General features: G+C 38.8%; 1 long non-coding RNA gene across 2 annotated transcripts in view; it reads right to left on the reverse strand.

Annotated features, from left to right (window-relative positions):
- The window catches only part of LOC103475979 (uncharacterized), a 42,900-nt gene extending 20,854 nt beyond the window's left edge, over nucleotides 1-22,046 (reverse strand). The window contains exons 1-2 of one of the 2 annotated variants that reach the window (XR_535384.1): nucleotides 21,759-22,046; nucleotides 21,072-21,242 (exon numbers count right to left, since the gene is read on the reverse strand). This is a non-coding gene — a long non-coding RNA (uncharacterized LOC103475979). Of the gene's footprint in view, nucleotides 1-21,058; nucleotides 21,243-21,758 lie in introns of both variants that reach the window. The other variant, XR_535385.1, reaches the window with a different exon arrangement.
- Between the last annotated feature and the right edge of the window lie 466 nt (nucleotides 22,047-22,512).

The following is a 22,512-nucleotide window of genomic DNA, read 5'->3' on the forward strand; positions in this document are numbered from 1 at the left end:
GGTTGATGTGCATTTTCCCTTTGATTGTGTCCTGGGCAGCTGCCACAGCACCAAGTTCCATAATGTATTTTCAAAGGGAAGAGGATGAAGACTCGAGCAAACCCAAAGACTGAGATGAAAAGAAAACGCACATCACTGCGCGGAGATGTAGGGTTCTTTTTTTCTTTTACAAGTCATCTCTCACCATGTTCAAAAGTTGGGTAATATTTAGGGCTAAGTTTACACTATAATTAGCTTCCGTTCAATGGGTTTYACAAGGGTTCTCGTGTACAAGACTATCAATAGCGGGTAATTGTGAAATGGGAGATAAAGGGATAAAAAAAATTCTAAAAATTTTACATATAGAAACTGAAAAGCATGGCATACACTACTCTTAAGCACCTAAATGCAATTGCCTTAATCAAATTCTCAAATGTAAGACAAGTCTCCACCTTGACCCACTGTTCAATAAAATCCTTCACTTGGATGAAGGATTCTAAGAAAACACATGTGAAGCCTCATTGGGACTTSCAAGAAACCAGAAAGAAAGAAATGCAACTTAATGTGAATAAAACTTGAGTAAAATTCATCTGCGGCCTTTCTCAGGCACAGATGATTAGGTACATCCTTTTGTCTTTGTCATAGAGCTAGGCGCAGTGAAGCCAGCCCTCCCATATCACCTTTATGTCAAAAGTGCAGAGTCTGCCCTTTTTAGCATGAGGTAATGATGCTCTCCACTTTCAGGCCACGTCTCTGCCAAAGTTTCCCTAGTGAGTTCAAACTCTGGTCAAGCTCAGTTTAAACTCCACACAACTGGCATMGCTGAAACAACCYAATAGCTTCGCCATAGAAAACGCTTCTTCCTACTCTAAGAGTATTTAAATAYTTCATTGAATATTATTATTATTCATATTTGTTTTTTTGGTTATTGCAACAAGGCTTGCTGACCTGATGAAYGGGATTTTTCTTAGATGTTAGCATGAAGCTATTTTGTCCAATGCTGAACTTCTGCAACATTACTTGAAAACCAATATKTGCAGTGATTGACTCATCAGATTTTTGATTTCCTTAGTATGCACTCTAAACCATACCTACAGGGTAGTACTTGAGGAAAATGTCAATGGAACAGTCAAAGTCCAAAWCAAAATTCAACTGAGYGTCAGAACCAGGACTCAAAATGGGCCACTCAAACATCTCCTTCCTTTGAGCTTTTTTAGAGAGAATGGGCAAGGACGTTTAAGARGTACGAATACTTTTCCAAGGAACAGTGAATAGGGGAAGTGTTTTGTTGACGTATTGTTTTTTTCCCCACTCGCATCGCGATGCACAAGGTCCAGACACAGCTCAAGGTAATGCAATAACGCTCTCGGCATGCTCACAAGCACATTTTCCTTATTTCCTATGTATGTATTCCCTTTCAGTCGCCCAAGCTGCCAGGGCTGGCTCATCTTAACAGAATTTCTTATTCCGTTTGTGAAGTGACAGCTAAACTTATAGCAACATTTAACCACTTGGAGAAAACATCAATACAGCATCATTCCCGCTCCTGCCAAGGGCTCCCTGTACCTGCCTTTATATAGATGGAAATGTCAAACAAAGAGGGGAGATTTCCATCTCCATCGGCCTCGGTCGTTCTCTGAACCAGATAAAAAACAACACGAGCAGAAACAAAGTGCTTGTGTTGAAGCGAAGAAACCCGCAGGGGATTTTCTATACTGTCCGGACTCACGTGTGTCTACAAGCAATCTTAGGGGGGAAAAAAATTCCCTTGACAAGATCGTATCAAATTACTCTTCCGCAGATAGGATTACAATCCGGCATGTGCTGAAGCTAACAGCAAGCTAAATAAAATCTCAGCTTGGGCGCGTTTGCTKTCCGATGACCYGTGTCCGCTCTTGGGGGGGCAATCAATTGAAAACTGTTTTATGACTTAATAACCTTTTACTTCCGCTTCATAGATGAAAAGACATGAATCAATGTTGTGCTGTGCCTCAGCTTGTTTTACTGGACTCTAATAAGCTTTGTTATGTTGCGTGACTGGTGGAATCACTTCACCTTGTTGGTCACTTTGCACTGTTGCAATGGGACAAAATTATGAGAGAAAAAAATAATCATTGCACATTTTGCTAAAAAGTTGCAAAGTAAACCTCCCTTTAAAAAAGAAAATGCCAAGACAAAACGGAAATGCATAAACTTTTCATTTGTATTTCAAACAGATTTTTGGCTCACTACAATCGCAACAGAATTTACACAGTGAGATGTTTAAAGATGAGTTATTACATGCAGCATACAATTAACCGAATGTTCAAATGATTCCTAGAAATTCCCTCAAATTTTACCTCTTGGTCCAGTCTCTCAGTGCATAGTGGTTTATGATTTAATCAAATTTTYTTTCTTATGATCCTCAATTAAATAATGAATGGACTCAGAAAACAGCCTCATTTTYCCTGTTTGCCTACAAACAGAGCTTCATGCATCTGCTTCTTGCCAGGACACAAGATTAAAGTTTGATTTGTCAGAATCTCGTATTATCCCTCACACTTAGTGAATGTGCGTGAACATGCTTTCTGAATTGATTGCCTTCACGGCTGGAGTGGGTGAAGCATCCAGAGGCTTRGAGTTGTATTGTGAAGAGACAAGCAGGGATATTGATTAAGTGCCAAGGCAACAACTGGGGATATTTGACTTAAATATTTGGACTATTTAAACTGCATTCAAAGACATTGTGTCATCCTTGGAGATCGACTATTTAGTCTGTTTTGCAGATACACAACCATCAGCTGTCTGTAAAGCAGTCTAATAGTAACAARGGTAAAGCAATAATTTTGCATTTGTGTCTTAAGAGTCACAAGTYCTGGGACTTTTTGCTCAACAACGCTCATAAACGTCCTTTTCCTGACATACACTTCACTTCAGAAACTTGGCAATCATTTTCAAACCACAATTCATAACTCAATATCCTGTGAAATCAAATTTTAAGTCTGCAGAACTGCATTAAGTTTACTGGTTTAGGTCAGTTTAGTCACAAAGACAAAGATCAAATCAGTTATTTGAGTGGCTTGTTCGTTTACTCATGCCTGGTGCACACACCTTTGTTGTTCTGGCTTGTAGAACAGCTCTCTTTTGGTCAGTTGTTTCCTAAAAKGTCTTTGTGAGAAGCAAACCCAGAGAGAGGCATTAATTTACACCGACATAAAATGCTAGTGATGCATTTGACTTCTGATCCAAGACTGAATGTCAGTTGACTTTGTACCATTTAAAGCTCTGGGACCTGCTGTCTCCCAACATAATTTCTCTGAAGTGGTCAGGGTTATGTGAAAAGGAGAAAAAAAAAAAAAAAAAAGAGTAAAACTTATAAAATGTTTATGCTGCTAGGCAGGAAGGAAAACTCCCTTGGTGCTGCCAGTCACCACTGCTGGCTGTTGTTTGAGTTCTTTCCAAGATGGCCAGGCCTCGCTCCGGCTCCCCAGCTGTGTGCAGAGGAGAAACCTACATGTTTCATCTGCCAATGGCGACTCCTGCACCAARCTCTTCTATTTTCGGACACTGCAATTCCGTCAGGTCTACCTTTACATCACATGTAAAGGTAGACCCCATAACGACGATCCCCAAAGYATTGTGTCGGTGGCAAGAATAAAGTTTTAGAAAGTTTCCATTTAAAAATTTAAGTCTGTGGACTTCTAAGGCTAGAAAATGTATTTAAATCAATTGTAACGATTATACTCTGTCTGCAAAACCTCTGACCACTGGCAGCTGTAGTTACCGCTAATGAGAGGCAATTGAATAACCCCTCATTATTTGACCCAGGCGCCAGCGACCATCGGGCCAGTTTCACAGCTCGTCTCTTATGCCCTGTTCAAACATGTCAAATCTCATTTAGTCATGTCACATCGGCCTGCATGACGAACACAGGGGGCTGGGGGGAAACTAGAGGGACCACAACGAAGCTACACATTTCACACCGTTTCATCAGTGTGTCCGTTTCCACCGACACGCTGGCTGGAAAGATGATTCTCTACTTTGTTTAGCTGAAATTGACACAATAGATTACATTAACTTTAAGCAAGGCCGTGTTCTTGCAAGGTATTGCATTTGAGGACGTTGACAATTCTCCTCCTGATATTTAGGGGGATTTTTTCTTTCCATAACATACAATGAAGGAGCACTTTTGAAGTCCACTTTAAATGAAARTGTAKATTCTTTWTTTAGTAGACATTCTATTAAATAATGTATTTAAATAATGTATAAAAATCCATTTGAATGTTGTGTCAAATGCCTATAAGGCCGTAACTTAATCATCTTAATGATAATCTCTCTAAAAGACTTATTTTAAGGTTAGTATTTTGGCATTTAGTGAATAGAAGTACATGTATAAAAGGTGCAATTGAATTAACACACAGATTCAATCTTCCAGGATCAGATTTTAATTTGGATCATAATCCATTAGCTCCAATTAACTTTGGGTCAATAATTCCMATTTTATAACAGAATAACAGAAGAAAATATTTCAAATGAATACTGACCACTTAACTTTTCTTGCCTTTTTGTAAAGAAGCCAGGCAAGCGGCTCAATACACGAAAGCATATTGGCACATTTGTCTTCCTTTTATTAAATACATCTTCCTGCAAAGCTTCTCACAGCTACACAAACACGTCGCGAGTTCCAAGCATGCAAACTTAATAATGCGTGCCGACGCACCTGAATGCAGGATGAACGGAAGAAGCCAAACCGTGTTTGGAGAAATGTGCAAGACCCGACAGGCAGCCGCATTAGGCCAGTACGGGACGTACTGTATCATTGATTAACATTCATCATGCTCAATCTGGCTCAAAGTCCTGGTCGCCCAACCTGCGATGCAAATGCGAAGCAGCCTCCCCTCATCCGCCGCCACACAGCCGTGTTTGCAGACAGGGGTTAATGGGAACAGAGCGCCATGTCATTGTAATGCCATGTACTGAGAAGACCTGCAGCCGGAAAGTTCAGAACAAGTGATGTTTACCCAGCAATACCTCAGCAACATGTCAGAGTGATTTGCCGCTGCTGAAGGTCAGATGGTAGCGAATCAGTGTACGTCTCCCTAAAGGGAAGGCATGCAAATGAACATACAGCTGGGGTCAAAGCCATGTATGGCTCATTAGATTGGCCTACATGTGTTTAAGGAATTGTTTTCTCTTGAGTTATTCTGAAGCATGGTGGAAYGTCCGCTTAGAAGCTTTATGGAAATGCAGATTTCATTTTCCCGCAGGACTTGGCTCCAGTCCACGCTGCCAAATGTACCAATACCTGCTTTAATGAGGCTGGTACCATTGTGCTTGACTGGCCAGCTAAATGGTGAGACACAAACCACTTAAAGTGTCTACAAAGTATTTCTCAGACAAAGATTAGACATGAGAAGTAATGATGAGATGATTGTTTTTGTTTGATATTTTCAGGCGAGTTTTAAGAAACATTTTACACAATGATGCCGAAGTGAGTTGAACGACTATGACATCAAAGGAGCTAAAGAAATGTTGGGCAAGCATTCATTATTTATGCAAAAATAAAATTAATATCGCTGCACGTTTTGTACATTTTARACATCTGTTGCAAATGTTAAAAACAAAAGATACTGAACTTAACCAAGTTCTCCGTCTTCTGATGTTAAAGTCAAATAAAATATGTCAAACTTAAAATACCACTGCAGTTCAAAATCAAAATTCTCTTCTGCATGCTTGACAACGAAATAGATTTGTCAAAAGTCACTGATAAAAAGAACTGATAAAAATAAAAGAAAAATTAAAAAAACATGATCCTTCTTCCCACCTTTTCATTATTTTAAGGGCCGTCCTATTCCCTGTTCTCTACACACGATGACCGTCTACACTGCATTATGTAGTGAATACATACATACCTGCTGACTCCTTTGTTCTTACAGTCCCYTTTTGATCAGTATGTCCCTCTGATGCTTTGGAACCTGTCTGTGGTCCATGGGTTTGAATAACAATAATGAATCTTAGAACAGCTTAAATTTGTTTGGGATTAATTAGAAACACTTCATGACTTCAGTATCAAGYTAAACATGACAAATCAAACTGAAAAKGCTACACAATGATACTAGCTTTACTAGCAATCACTGTAGGACTTAATAATTATAAAAGAAACATGGACRGTGTGTGTGGAGTACTTCATAATGTGGGGACATGTGAATTTAGCTTGGAATTTTAAGTGCTGAACTATAAACATGAATTATTCCGATTCAATTTCAGAAAGCTTAACTTAAACGTAGTTTGGTGAGGGCTAAACTTGCGCACTGCCAGTCTAATTTAACTTGTCATAATGCAACAAACCAATGCAGCCAATGAAAAAAAGAAAAAAAAAGGTTATTAAAAAGTACATATCACACTTCTCTGAGTTGCTCTCAGGTTATGCTATGCACACTCGGCCTTTAATCATCCCAAGCAGCGGTGAGTGCTTGTTAGGCGTCGTTTGTTCTGGGCTTCACCAGCTTCAGCTTAAGGCCTGCTGCTCTTAACGGCTCGTATTCGTTTCCACGTCGCACAACGTCGGCCGTGAAAAGAMAAATCGATTGCGCATTTGGAAGTAGCAGTTCTATGCAGGGGAGTAGCCCATGGATTTACAGACAATTACCTGGAATCGCTGCTTATGTGAAGCACAGGCGTCGCAGTATTGAACCAGTAACAACCGACTAATTGATTTGTGGATATTCACCCCTATGGATTTGACAAGTTACTATATGATGCATGTAAAAAAAAAATAAAAAAATGAATATTTAATAGCTTTGCCTCCTACACTGAACTCATGCTTAACTGAAATGTAGAAAATAATTGCCTGCACTAAAGCCGTCTTTGACTGCATGCACTTATAGGACACATTGGTGAAAAACATCCAATATTTGGTCTTGTGCAAGTCAAAAAACATCTTTAGGCCAATTAATTAAAAAAAAAAAAGTATATACRTTTTTTTTTTCTGCTGCTGCAGATACTGTTAAGACGTTGCATATAAATGGAAAATAAGAGACGGGGCAGGTGGTGCTCATTTCCATCCACACACTCACAGGAGAGGTTATGTAGATCCTCGCACAGAAAACTCGGTGCACACCAGGTTCACGCTGAAAAGTCGGGGTGAAAGGTAGCAGGTGCTAGTTTGCAGTCGGGGAAAACAATAACCCAGACGCATATTGCTTTCYGAGTCAGTGTTCTTWTTTTTTTTTYCCCCTCCTCCTTTTTGGGTTAGTTTTATGAAGAAATAAMAAWWWTWTTTTTTTTTCCAGATRACAGCAGCTTAATTAGTCTCAGAATCTTCCCCCAAAAAATGAAAGATTTTACTACCATTAATCATTAAGATTAAGCAGGCRCACACACATTTTCTGAAATATTGATTAGATAATTTTTACATTTATTTCCTCCGCATAAAAGCAGTTGAATAAACTGCATTTATTCAATATCTACATTGTAGAGTTAATGTATGCGTAAGGAGGGATTGCGTTCCCTGGATTCTTATTTTCCAAAACATCTATTTTGTTTCAGGTATGCAGAAATCCCAATCAATATTGTTTGCGTGTTGTATTATATTAAATAAACAGCACCTTTTCCACGCCTTTCGGACTGTGCTGTAACCTGCGCATCTTTCGACGGTATGAACACAGCCATGCAATTAAAGGAAATGTGTTTCTGCTTTAGTTTCCCTCATCAGGATTTCTCTGAGTTTAATTTGATTTTCTGAAATRGAAWAAAAAAAAGCAGCACCTCAGCCAGTACAAAGATACATTTCGAATAATATACATTTGCGCATCAGAGCTGTACAGAAGAATCTGCTGGTGTTCGATTTTATACCAGACAGATTTGCAGTAGATGCAGATCATTTATGACTATGCAAAAATATTAGGCAGTTTTTTTTTTTTTCTTCCCCCACCCACTTTCCAAAAAGTACTTCCATAGTAGGACGAATGGAAAAAGTCAGGTAAGCTGGGTTAAATGGCCTCTGAAGACTGCCTGACTGATTTAAAACTCAAAGGCCACCTGCCTGGTACCCTTAGGCCTGTAATTGCCATCACTCCACTGACAGCAAGAAAGAAAGAAAGAAAAAACACACACACACACACAAGAGGGGGATTATCTTGTGGCAAAAGGTTCTTGTGTGCAGTGGAAGCACACAGTTGATTGCATTAACGTTCCCATGGAGCCCACCCTTGTGGAGGAATTAAATATAAAAGCTGCGGTCACTGAATGCTGAGCTTTTAGATGGTTCCACTTAAAGGCTACTGTTAATCAGAGGTGAGCAAGTCACATGTCAACACGCGTCGAACGGGAGTAGGTTTCTGATTGGATAACACGTTTTTTTTGTGTTTTGTTGTAGAGCATGCGATGTCTAGAAATGTCTTCTACAAACCACATAAACTACCTACTCGGCATTCTACAAGCAGAATGCCGAGTAAAGCAACAATGTACCAGTTATTCTAGTGATCGAATTAGTCTATATGAAATCTAATAAAAACAAGTCTTCTGCTCGAAGTGCAACTCTGATTTAGGGTGTTTTTACACCTGGTAGTCCGATGGAGTCGGTTCAATTGGAGACCAGAATCGCAAAAGTTGTGGTCCACTTTYACACCGGACCTTCTCAAATGAGCCAAAAGCCTTGGGGAAAAAAAGGCTTTGAAAAAATGTTCCCCATAGAATTTGCTTTTCTGGTCCGCATCAGAGTTCGATTGCGCCTCCCCAAACGAACCAGACTTTCTAGGCAAATAAACCAAAGTTGGAATAAAGCGAACTAAACAAATATTTTATAAGTGAATCCCTCACATATCATGGTCTCTTTAATTGCTCCATTTCTACACCGCTGCATTAACAGCATGGTTCCATCTCTCCCAAATGAGTCCAGTTAATGAAAAGGGTTCTCTTTTCAGGTCTTTGGGTAACCGGTCCCACATGATGGAAATTCAAAGAGCTGGAGTGTTTCTGCTGGCGAGGGTAGGGCCTTTTGTTTGGGACTAAAAGTGGTTTACAATGAAACGAAAACTTCCACGTCTCTTCAGTATCTTTTTTAAACTTTCATTCCGTTGGATTTTATTGCATTTGACCTCAACACATCATCATTGAGAAGTTCTTCGAAGAGGGATCAATTTCAAGTTCGGCGTCGTTCATATTTTGGTTTATTTTATGAATATTCATTTTGTGGATCTTGACATTTAGCAATTAAAAAAAAAATGTGACTGGCATAATCAGGCACCCCACTTGGCAGCTGAATTTTCTGCACTTTAGGTTGCAGACGTAATTGGCTCAAGTTCCTACTACAAAGGTAAATGTTTGCACTCAGAAATGCTTAGTAATAGATAAAAGCAAAACCTTCAAAAAGAAGAAAAAAAAACAAACATTTGACTTGCATTTATTTTTTGGAATCAATTTAGAATTATATAGRTCTCCAGGAAATAAACTACATTCGTATGATTTTCTGTTCCTTCAGTACAATATCTCCAAGTCAAAYTAAATGGAGAACACTGATAAATGTTCCCGATTGAGTTTAGACCAAAGACCAAAAATGTCTAATTAGTAAAAGGTATTGACATACCCATATCACCGCCATAGAAGTGCACAATACACCACTGTTGAGTTACAGATCGATTGGCTCATAATCCCTTTGTTAGCATTCATTTGCTAAAACACGCTGTATGACAAAAATGTGCTTTGATCAACTCCGCCAGCTGCAGCGTGTAAAGCCCAGAAGGGGAAGCGGGGCAGAAAGCAGACTAGTGGATTTGCCGTCGTGCTTCTCCAGCCACGCCTCCCGTCTCTGTGCCTATCTCGCTCATTCAGTCCCACTGGTGGAAATAAACAGCTCTTTTTATATCGGGAAGTCGACGCACAGCTGGTCCGCTGTCACGCTGTGACTGATTTTTTTTTTTTTTTTTGCCTCCGTCGTGCAACTCATTGTCATCAATTATCATCTTGTTCCCAGATGACCATCTCTGCTTCGTGTAGCCTCTGTGGGGTTTTTGTGACGGCAGAAGGCAAAAATCATTGCGAAGCATTCGAAACTCATCCCATTTATATGCAATATTTYTGCCGTTACAATAACATAATTGGATTATCACAAACAAACAAAAAATCACTGTTAATGTCAAAAGGTTATTGTTAAATGGCATCATCTATTTTGCAGGGACTGTCATTTTATTACACAATTAACTATGTTACCTTTAAATATGAAAGCTTTGTGCATATCAAAAGCATGTTAAAAGAAATTTGTGTTTGCATCATAGCTGTAGCTACATGCCTTGAAAAACATTACATTGCAATGGCAAAAAGTAGAGAAAAGTTGCAATCCAGACTCAAAATGTTCTAGTTATTAAGTAAAAGCATGGGATTTTAGATTTACGGGAAATCAGGAAGGATTTCATTTTCCTATCCGTTGTTCGATATTCAGAGTTATCCATAATTCCCTTGATTTTAAGAAGAATCCTCCTTTGGAGTAAAACAGAACAGAAGCAGCCTTCTTTATCTTTATAAGAGTTATGAATCAGGCTTTAAGTGATCAAAAATCTATTTTGACAAGCTGAAAACACTCAGCCGCAGATTGAACTTCCATCAAGTTAGACAGAAATAAAATATATTTCTGTTTTAATTTGGGTGATCCCCATACAAAAAAAAGGTGAGGAGAACCAAGGGGATGCAAAGTAGTGTATGCGACTCCGGCTCTCGGTTCCAACAGGAGGTTCAACATCTAAAATGTACTTCTGTCATTGATTTTTATTGGTCTCAGTGACAGCACCTCTAAATTGTTATCGATTGCACAAACAAAAAGCAAAATAGAAGAAACGAGGTCAGACATTTGTCTTTAGAGACAAGCGGGCATTGGACATTTCGAAGATGTTAATGCTTGTGTTTCAGCAATTGAAGTCAGAGGAGATGTCGATGCAGCATTTTTTKTKTGTGTGTGTGTCTCCATGTGTGGGTCCTTAATTGCAGGTGTGAAAAAAAGTCCCACACTACAAAGTCATTTGGACCAAGACTTCTTAAACAAAAAATAAATCAACTATACTCAAAACGAAGCTGAATAAAAAGTATTTATGGACTTGTTTGAGAACTTTCATAGTGTAAAAAGCAGCTTGTTAGAATTACATAAAGMGGGAGCTGGATGATAAATGGCAGGGTTTCCCCCAGTGTATTATAGGCCTGGCGGCCCGCCATGCTTTACTAGCGCCACCGCCAGGCTAAGCCTTTCTTGTTTTTTTKTTGTTGTTTTYTTAGGAAAATAAAATAAAAATAAAAATCGCCTTTKTTTAAGTCGGATTGCAAGTGTTTCTGTTGCTCCAAGCGTTTCACTATCAGWGCAGATTTATTCCTAAAAGATATGTTTATAGTTTATGCATTTAAAGCCGGACCAATCTCTGCGCGTTGCCTCGCGCGCTGYAGCAGCTGGATGTCTAAAGTTAACCTCAGCCCGGATCCCACGCTCCTCCTTTCACTCGAACTGGACACAGGCTGACCGCTATGGATATTTACATCAACCCCCTGTGAGGAATTATGATTAGTTATGAGGAGTTATTGATTAAGGTAAGAGTTTAAACCCACCGCGTTATGTCAAATTTAGCAGCAATGATAATCTCAATAAACAAATGCTACATTTATATATCTGTGGTCTATGTTAAAATATTAGCATTTATGGGGCCCCTGAAGCTCTGGGGGGCCTAATGGAGCCTCTGACTTAATTTGGATTCAACAGAAGTGGACATAATTGATATTCATTTTAATTACATTTTTTGATTAGTTGTTTTTAAGACTTTTTGTGGACTTATATAGTAGTTTACCGATAATGTTTTCCCATAACATATAATTACCCAGTGATATTTTTACTTTTATTGTCTACTTAACATCTTTTAATACAAAAACACGGTGGACCACCTCGGCGCCCCGACCACCGGGCTTAGCAAGTTCTCTGGGGGGAAACCCTGAATGGAAAAAATGTATTTCTCCTGTAGCAATTTCCAAGATCTGCGGCATATCATTTTTTCAGCATGCAATAATTTTATTTCTTACATCATATTTATTTTTTTCCACAAAGGGTATTTCAGTTACGTAGAGTATTTGTAATTAGGCTGCATGCTACATATGTAATATTTAGAAAGCATGCAAGTGCAATGTCATGAAAATGTGGCCTCAGTTTAACTCAAAAATTAACACCTTATATAGATCCAGTACATAAAGTGCACACAAGTTTTTATTTAGGTTAGTTTTGATAATCCTGGATAACAGCTAAGGAGAAGCAAAATTTAAGGGTCTCAAAAATGATCAGCTTCAATAAATGTTGACTTTAGTCTGAGTGTAACTAACGGAAACCCAGGTTGCTTTAGCAAATCCCACTCAACAATCTCAATTTTGGCACTAATATCTCACCATATAAAAGATCTTCCTGTTTCTGATCTCACTTGAATCTTGAAACTCCAGCCAATCATAGGTCAGTTTATGCCAAGACTTATGGTTTTATACACACCGTAGGCGCTTTATGGAGAAAAGAACACCTGCAAACTTTAAATAATTGAAACAATGTTTTAAATAAAAAGACAATGAAAGACTCTGAAATGACATTTATGTGAAACGCTTCAAGGCTGAGACATCCATAGCTGTTGTGTGCGAGGCACAAACACCGCAGCGATAAAGTGACGGATTCACGGTCAAGAAACCGCTTCATCACGTCAGCCCAAACGACAGATAGTCATCCTGACAAATGCCCGTTTAGCTGACTCGACTCATGACCTTGCTAAATATCAGCGAAATTACAGAGCGCATCATTTTTCTCCCTGGTCAGCGCCTCAAAATGCCATGGCAGCAGAGACCCCAGGTTACCGAAAGCAGAACTCCTGCCTGGCCAGTGCGTTCGTTACGAACCGCATCAGATGGCACGAGTGGCCTCAAGTGCAATTTCAATCTCTGTGTCCTTGCCTCTCAATTGACTCATCCATGAACATCGCGTTTTCTCTGGAGGGGATACAGCTGATGAAACTTTGTGCTCTGCAACAGGAATGCGGACAAGAAAAAAAATATATTTTGAAGACAACTTGCAATCTAACTTTAAAAAAAAGTAAATCTATGATCCAGTCACAGACATCCTGATCCACAATTACATCGCAAAGGGTCAAGTGGCTCTTTAAAAAATTATTTTCAGTTATAGCTAGTAAAAACGTCCGCAAGATTCAATGACGACCAAACCCGTCATTGTTCTCAACAGGCCTACGATGCTGATGGACGCTTTGAGCAAAATAAACCTCTGGTAATCTATCTTGTGTCTGAATAGTCCTCTTACTCATCTCAAGGTTACATTGTGAAATAATAAATGTGCTTTCATTTTAATAAAAAAAAATAAAAAAAACGAGTAAGATCAAGCAGGCGAACCGACCTCGGTGAAGTGTAGCTAAAGACTAATAGATGGAGCAGACTTGAGAACAGTGGACAGTTTATATTTGCCACTGAATAGTCCCTTTTCTCCATAAGTACTAATTTACTTTATGCCATGTTTTTTAGGTTTTTTTTGAGAGAGAGAAACACAATCTTTGACAAGAGAACCGTGTCACCTTGACTTACTTTGAAGAAGAAGATGTTGATGTCTCTCACGTCGCAAGACTCGTCATGTGACAAGTTCCAATTTGGAGCTTTAACAGGTAAAGACACCCCGACTTGTTCAGGCACATCCTAAAAACACGCATTTAGCTCGACACCTGTTGAGAGAGCAATTAAACAGACCGGTGCTGTTTTCACATAAAAAAAAAAAGGCCCAGCTGGTTTAGCCTCGCCAGGATGCTGATGGTGTTTAACATTGTGCTGAATTCCCCATTAAAGCTTAAACATTAATGGGGAGACTGAAGGTGTCACGGAGAAATGCAAAATGTCAAACACAATAATTACTGCCTCGGCGCAGCGGTGACAGGCGGACGTGCTGCGCAGCGGTATGTAAGACGACAGCCGACTTTGACGGCGCTCGGCAGCCAGGGATCGATTCCTGGCAGATCTTGAATTTAATCTCTTCACGTCTTCAACTTTCTGTACAGAGACGGAAAGACGAAAATGAGCTTGAAGATTTCTCCGTGACATACGTCTGAAAGAAAGAAAAAAAAACTGCAAGGATTATTTCAAAAAGACTTTGTTTAGATCACCGTTTCTACACCATCCATTGAGTGAAAACTTCACAGAAGCTAAGCAATTTTAAACATCAATTAAAAATGTTTGATGCCGTATTACTCTAGGTTTCTACAGGGTTTAATCCAGTCTGATGCCACTCTAATCAAAGACATGATAATTATTTTGAAATTACAAAACTTTCTTTACAATCCTCTCAAAACTAAAATCATTGTGAGTTTTCTACCACATTTTTTTTCCTTCCACATAACTTATCAATACAGTTTGTGGATGATTCTCTTCTAAAATAACATTCATGTCAGTAGTCATTCCAACACATTTCTGTATCAAAAATCCTCTTTTAATTACTCCTGTAACTTTCTAAAACTGAATTTTGGGTTTTTATTGGATGAAAAAAAGTCATGAAAAGCAAAGAAATGGCTGAGATTTATTATTGTGTGTAAAATAAACGTGAATAAAGTTCACATTTGAATTTAAAATAAATAAATAACTCAAGGTTGTTCATGGGTGATGAACGGACACTGTCGTCCGAATTCCCAGATTCAATTCAAGACTTCTCTTTAAATAGTTGAGTACTAATGGCAAATCAATAATCAAGCTGAAGCGTGATTAAACATTCCACATTTGACTAATGACGTCGTGCTCCGGGTTGCTCACGGCATCGACACCCTTTTCCCCTCAGAAACACGCTCGGCGGCTTGGCAACACTGACACGCATTCACGTTTACCGGGGAACACACCTGCAATCTTCACCAGCAGGACGGACAGGGCCAGAGGTCCAGCAAATCTGCATATAAACATCTCCATCTATTTTCAATTTAAAGACGCAATCGATTCGGGGCCTGTTGGTATGCGTGGCAAACTGGCAAAGGGGTTTGTGTTTGTTGTTCGGGGCGATGGAGCCAATCAAGTGGCTTTGTACAAACACATTAACACAAATTAAGCAAATTATACAAAAAAAAAAAAATGGTCATACAGCGGTGGTCATTTAGGATATAGGGAAATTACGTGAAGAAATGCAGTAAACAAAGAGTCTCTCCTTTCTTCTGTATGGATAACATTTATCTGGTGTCACTTTAGCGCCAGTGAAGGCGATCAATCCCAATGAGTGGGCAGATTAGCAAAGACTACATCAATGTTTTATGTTTACATGCGTCATTAAGTGTGTTAAACAAGTTGTAAATTATTTAAGGACGTAACCTAAAATATTCATTCTTTAGTCGGACCAACACCTTGCTTTTTTCCCCCCCACAAAAATGTCTCAAGAAATTTTTGCAAACTTAGATGGCTAAAGTAAAAAGAAGAARCAACACATTTATTTCAAACTGTGAAAAAGTAACACAGCCATTGTTAAATCTTGAATTTAACAATTTAAATCTTTAGTTAAATGTGAGTTCAACCTCATTTTAAAACCACAGAGGGAGCCATTAACTATAAATCGAGAATACATTTAATTGTGGTAAATCTTCCTCGGACGGCCCAGACAATTGTAATTACTCCTGAAACGCATCAGAGACACATCAAGRAGGTCACAAATAAAGGAAAACACACTTGCCCAATCACCATTTCTAAGTATTTCTTTGAAAAAACAAAATAGGAGTGCCACTACTGACACACAGATTTTTGACACAGGCACCATTTGGAAGTGGTTTCCATTATTTTAAAAAGATTTCCAAACACTAAAAGCACTTACTAGAGTCCAGAGTTGTGAAACTGTTCCTTTTCCAAAATAAATAAAAAAAAGACCATAACCCGAGAAGATCCAACTTGTCTTACGATTAATGGCTCATGTTGGAGGCCCCTGCTTTCCTATGACAAAGTAATGAACCGGAGACACATGGCTGGTGTTTACTCTGGACGCGCTCGGGGACCTCTGTGCCTGCCTGACAGACGACTTGACCAGAGCAAAACACAGAAGATGACTGTGTGAATGAAGGAAGCACATACAGTGGGAACTAGACACTTAAAAGACAGAAAAATCTGACAGCGCAAAGGCCAGTGCTCCGATTTCCTCCTACACACAGCTCGTTAGTGGCACAGTCTGTATTACTCGACCACTTTTTACATCGAGTTCCTCTAGATAGCTGCTGCAATGAGGCAAGTCAAAACCAAACCATTAACAGATAACGTATCTGACTAATTATTAAAAGTCAAAGGTCTGGTTGTAACCTCTAAACCTGCTTCATAAACATAAAGTTAYAGGACAGAGTTTCTTCTGGGTTTCAATTGAGAGTGCAGAAAGTCCAGTACTTCTATTTGTTTTTTAAAGGAACAATGGAACACTGAAACATATTACAAAATGATGAGCCGCTCCTATAACGTGGGCCTTTGGTGTCCTTTTCTAGCTTTCCTCCCCAACGTCTCCCTTGACACATAGCCCAGAGCAGCCGGTTGCAGCTCCAGCTTGTTGCCCTCTCACCTTTGAACTTCTGTCAGCTAAACTGTCTATTCAACAGGTCGCAGCCCTGCTGCTTTCCAGTAGTGGGTGGATGGCCCTAGAAGACCAACATGGGCCCCAGGCAAGGCAGGGAAGTCTTTTCAACTCAGAAAAATTAATATGTAATAGTAAAGTGGTCTTAGTTAGGTCCWAGCTGGAGGGCTGAGATTTTTTTCCTCTAGTCTATTAAACCATTGCAATTTAGAAGTGCAAATACCCTGATTTTGAAATAATAAAAAAAGCCTATACAAATCAACTGGACACAATGTAAAAAAAAAAAAAAAAAGTAACGCCTCTTATTAAATCATGACAACTGCGGTCAGCTTTACTGACCAAACATCACTGTAAACTTGTCTGTTGACATAAAATAGGCTAAAAATTTCATAGACCACCACATTTGTCCMAGGCTAAACAAATTCAATGACACACAAAGCCATTTCTATGGCTTTAGGTCCCCAATGGTCATAAACCCAGGCACAAAAAAAGAGAATGTGGAGCAGAGGTGAAACTCCAAGTGTGGCTAGCTTATGGGAATTACTTAGTACTTTATCTCAGTATCTTTATGTAATATTAATCCTTTAGAGGATCTGAATTTGAGTATCCTAAAAGGAAAAAAAATTTGTATGTCAATATTCCACTGWTAAATGTAAGAAAAAGATGCCATGTAGGTGTGATATCGTCAATCTCTTGCTTCTCCAGCAACTGATTACGAGAGGTGTTGAAGACACTCAAACTCCAGCTCGTTAAATTCACACTCTTTGCTACTCTTCTGACGCGCTCTGCACCAATCTCCTTCGTCCGAGTCTGACTGGCTTTCAGACCAACTAAAGAAATGGGGCGCATCGCACCAGGAAATGAATCCTGCTGAATGATGAGCTYCAGTGCCCGCTTGAAGTATCACGGAAGGGATGATTGAGTTTGGTCACCAACCTCCTGGACCTTATTGACTCAAACATYCTTGAGCGTGGAACAATGATGGTTCCGCCATTGTAAATGACTTTATTGATTCTTGCTGTACCCCCAGATTTGTCATTGCTCCCGTCCTGCAGAACAAAGCGCCAAAGATGTCTGCTAAACCTTAAGCTTGGTTGAAAATCTCCTGCATTTGATTGCAAGTATTGGTTTGGGATGTGACAATTCCTCCATTTCACAAGCTGCTGTTCCGTTGCAGCGCCATATTGTTGTGAGGCATGTCTACCAGCTGTAAAGAGTAAAATTTTTTATTTGTCGATAGATTTTTTACATGAAAATGTACTTGTAAGATAGTTTTGTGTTACAGCAAAAATACTTGGCAAGATTTCTGCTTTTTCCGTGTTTATTCGGTTTTAGCAACCGCAAATGTATTTAATCCCTTCCATTTCTTGGATAACAACTAATAGGAATGCATATAGGTGAAAGAAAAAAAAGAAATGTAGTGCCATCAATCCGTGAAAATATCAGTGATCTCAAACATGATCTCTGCGTTGTAGAAGAGACGCTGTAGTGAGATATCTCAGCATGACTCCATGTCTTCGCTGTCTCGCACAAAGAAAGCACGTCTCAAAAGAAAAGATTATATATTCGAAGAAACTATAAGGTTGTATAGCTTCAGGGAAGCCTTTTGTTTTCCCCCAATGTAAAGACTGTTCAGCAAAATGGGGGGGCGGGGGGGGAGCTGTTCGGAATTACAATTCAAGTACTATGAAGGTGTCTGCACTTTTAAACCTCTATGTGGAAAAAACCTGATCGAGCTACATCAACAAAAGAAACTCTGAACAATGTGACAAACTTGTACCATCACCGCATCTCCAGTTAAATTAGGGCCGCTAGACCCTCAAAGAAAATCTCAAAAAATAATGAATACAAAATAAATTTTTCAAACGCTCATCTTGTGTACTAAAAACAGCTTTCGAAACCAGACCGGTCATATTCCTCCCTAAACCTAATAAACGGTTTGGCCAACATTTGCAGTAACTGCCGCCATCAAGCATTTGTCAGAACTGCGAATGAGATTCATAATGCACTGCGGGGTAATATTGTGCCTACTGTGGTGGTGGCGTTTTATTATTACAGCCGGATTGGAGGATTTCTGATTTGGTTATCTTCTTCTCAAATACTGTCATGCAGCAGCACCTAAATCAGTTTCAGTTTCAATTCTGGAGTTTGACTAGGCCACCGTAGTTTAAGTTCGACTCCTATTGAGTGATTTATTGATTATACAGGAATGGCAGTAATCGAGCCTAGAGGGGTTTGGCTTGCTAATTGAATCSAGCTTGAATAAAAAGTCCAAAAAAAGTTGATTAATCATCAGTAATTAATAAAACCCCAAGGGGAGCAATTACTGGCTGCTTTGGACTGATGTTTTTCACTAATAAATTAATTAATTTGAAATCAGATTTTTGAAAGTTTAAGTGTACATTTAATGGAAATCTGTTGCTTTTCAAAGGAAATGTATGCATTTTCAATCCCCCAGTGTAGGCATCTTGCTTTCCACTCACTTTTCTTTTTACAGTTTATGTTTCTGAATATGAATACTCAAAGATATAAACAGGAGGAGGGGGGAGGGGCAAAGAAATTTCAGATTGTGTGTAACTGTGTTTTTATTAGTRTAAATATTCATCTGTAGGTGCAATGTTTGCTTAAATTATTACTCTGCATCCTCGCCTATTTTAAAATCCACTAATCCAATAACTGACTTACAATGTTAACACTTTCTTTTTAAATAGCAAATGCATATAATGATTTGTTTGACAGAAAAGCTGAAAAAAAAGCATCTTCCTCAGGGGGTTAAACTGAATTGTTTTGGGTTAAAATGGCTTCTGTAGAAGAATTTCTATGTCCAGTAGTTACAGCTCAGGATTGTCCCATTGCTTTGTTGAATCATCTTGTGATCACTTAACTTAGCATGTACTGTCACGGCTCAAGATCCACGCAACGGAAAAAAAAAAAAAAAAAGAGGATAACTGAATTTGAAATCAATTGTTTGCTCTTTGTTGAATCTTACAGTGAAATTGGTTTTGCCTTGGCAAGTTTGACCCACTTTCATGCTTCATTTTTTAAATTTTTTTATGCTGTGTAACAACAAAGCCTTCAGCAGCAGAAGTCTTGTGAACTCGGATCAGTTTAAACCACTGCTTGTATACTATATGGGCAGTGATAACAAAACCTGCTGTAAGACTTTTCTTATAGTTTTAAGTTGTGTTAGTTTTGTCAGTCTTTGTATTAATTTAAAAAAAAAGAAGCTGTTTTATAAAATGTCCATTACAGATTGTAAGGTTGCATAAAGTTCTTCCATTTGGTGAGTAAACCTATCAGATGAATCCATGCCAACATGATGCAATTCCTTAAAAAAAAAAAGAAGCAGAAAACCTACACATATACTTTTGTCACATTACAAATCACAAACTTGAATGGATTTGAATAGATTAAAATTTTCAGCAAAATGTCAACATAGCTCAAGTGGCGTAAATATATTTGCCATACACTGTAGTGATGTAAAATCCATTAAAGTAACAAAACCTAAGCAAATATAAATAAGAAAACACAACATTTTTGCTATTATTGTACATTATCAAGAGATGCATGCAATGAATCTTTTGTTACATCTCAAAAATATATATTTTTTGCAAATGTTAATTCAAATGTAATGCCTTCGCCAAGGCCTTTGGCAGCCATGAATGAGAAATAAGATCTTTATGACAAACTTCAGCTGTGTCAGCCATGCCTGATTGCTAACAATATCAGGGGGTGGGATATAATTATGGGAATGGCAGCCCCCAACAGACAGCAATCTAAACAAGAAATTTAAATTGAAACTTTAAAATAACACATTCAATTTTGCTTCTCAGGTGCAAGCAAATGCATTTGTTGCTCTGACAGTCTGCAATTTGGAAGAAAAAAATAAAAATCTGCTCATATATGTCTTCATTTCACTGAATGTGTGCGTAACTGAATAACACAGTGAGAGGGGGAGAAGGMAGGAGGAGGGACAAGCCAGTTGTTTAAAAAGTGCAGTTTTTTTTTTTTTAAAGGAAAACTAAGGAGTAACTGTTGATGCAACAAGAGCGTCTTCACGGTGAAGAAATGGGAGCCTCACAAAAATGGCTTTTAGCATCAAAACAAATCACGATATGCTCCAACTAGTGCGTCGCCTCTTTAGTCTTATTTGTTTCCCTGGCAGAGCACAACTATTGGAGCCAGCAAACCATTTTCTACGCATGTTCATTCGGTTCAGAGCTGCTCATGCGTAATGCTCATTTATCATGAATGAACAATGCTGGCCCACCCACCAAACACAGCGGCCTGTAGCCTCACGTGCCAAAAGATCCATTTGTGAGGAACACAATTTGATTTTTTCTTTTTTTCTTTCCCGCCGCCTTAATTATCCACAGAAACTGTTCAAGCTTAGTTCTGCTCACTCAAAAACAAAAAAGCATTATGTATAGTTACCACTTTGACTCGAATTTCAATCAAAAGCAGTCTCAAATTATCTACAGGAAGAAATAAAAGAGAGAAAAACTACCAACATTCAGCACTTACTGTACGTACTCACACATAGTGAGGCTTCACCAGCTGCTCTTATGACCGCCGTACATCACGTCGCAGGACAATTCCCATCTCAAACACTATGTTGAAACACATCATGTGGACGAGCGGGAATCCTTTGAGAAGAATTGCTCCACAGAAACCCTCCCACCGGCAGAACATAACGGCATAAAATCATCTGTAACGAGAGACAGTGAAGGTATTAAGGACCTACCTGAGGGGGGCTGTGRGGTTGAAACGAGCAGCTTGGAAAAAGAGTGTGGAAAGGATTGTTAAAGTGCTTCCATCAGCACAAGAAGTGTTAGGCSAAGGGAACATACTGAAATGTGCCGAGCACACATTCACGTCAAATTTCAAGCAATATGGGAGCGACACAGTGAAGCTGTTAATAAAAATTAATGGTAATGTCCATCTAACCATCTCAAAAAATKTAGTTATGTAGAGGGTTAGCATCAATGTACAGTAATGAATTATTAAGAAAACAAGATGTTCGAAATCATTTTAGTGTGACCAAGAGTTCTCATATTGGTGGTGTCACATAGACAACACGGGTTTGTAAATTATGCATTATATCATTAAGTCTCCCTAACTGGTGTGAAACATTCCAGTCAAGATATGGCCATTTAGTTCTAAGGCGTTCCTAAAGCCGCAAAAGCATTTGAAATGTGTTTCTGCCTCAAATTTAATGTCTTACCASGGCCAAAGTGAAGGAAAATTGGACTGTTGCTCAGTGGTCCAAAGTCCTCAGTTTGTATTTCATTTTAAGTTCCTCAAGTCTGGAAGAAGAGTGGGAAGGCTTGTAATCCATGATGCTTGAAGTCCAATATGAAGTTTCAACAGTCAGGGATGAAAAGGCGGTAAAAATATAATGATACATATAAAAAAAAACCRTTATGTACTCAGATCAATGAAAACCATAAAAGAATAATTTGGAATCTCAAATGCACGGCACATCATCCAGTGARGAACGAGAAACACTCACTTCCTGGTGGATGAGAAACAGGTGTCACTAATCAGGAAATGCAGTGCAGGAACAAGATGTTCTGACAAGTTACAAAATAAAAGAAAATAAAGAGGAGATAAAACCAAGCACAAGAGGACAAGACTAATGTTTGAATATGAGTCTAACACAATGCCCAAAAGCAGAATGCTGGAGAATTTCAACACAAAGGAATGCATTTGTATGGAACTTCATCAGTGATAAAATACCACAAAAAAAACAAAAAAACAAATACAAAAACTAAACAACAACCAAACTACAAACACCTACAAATCGCAACAGGAATCTCTAAAGGATAAATTGTGTAGCKGTGTCAACTATTTTATTTCTTTCTCAAACAAACCGAAGGTATTCACATTGCCTCGGGATAAAGAGCAAAGTTGTGTTCTCCGTGCTTATGCAACGCCATGCTATCCTTGTGTTTGGCCATGCTGAAGCTGGTAGCTTG

This window comes from Poecilia reticulata, linkage group LG2 (assembly GCF_000633615.1).
Source record: "Poecilia reticulata strain Guanapo linkage group LG2, Guppy_female_1.0+MT, whole genome shotgun sequence".
Lineage (NCBI taxonomy): Eukaryota > Metazoa > Chordata > Actinopteri > Cyprinodontiformes > Poeciliidae > Poecilia > Poecilia reticulata.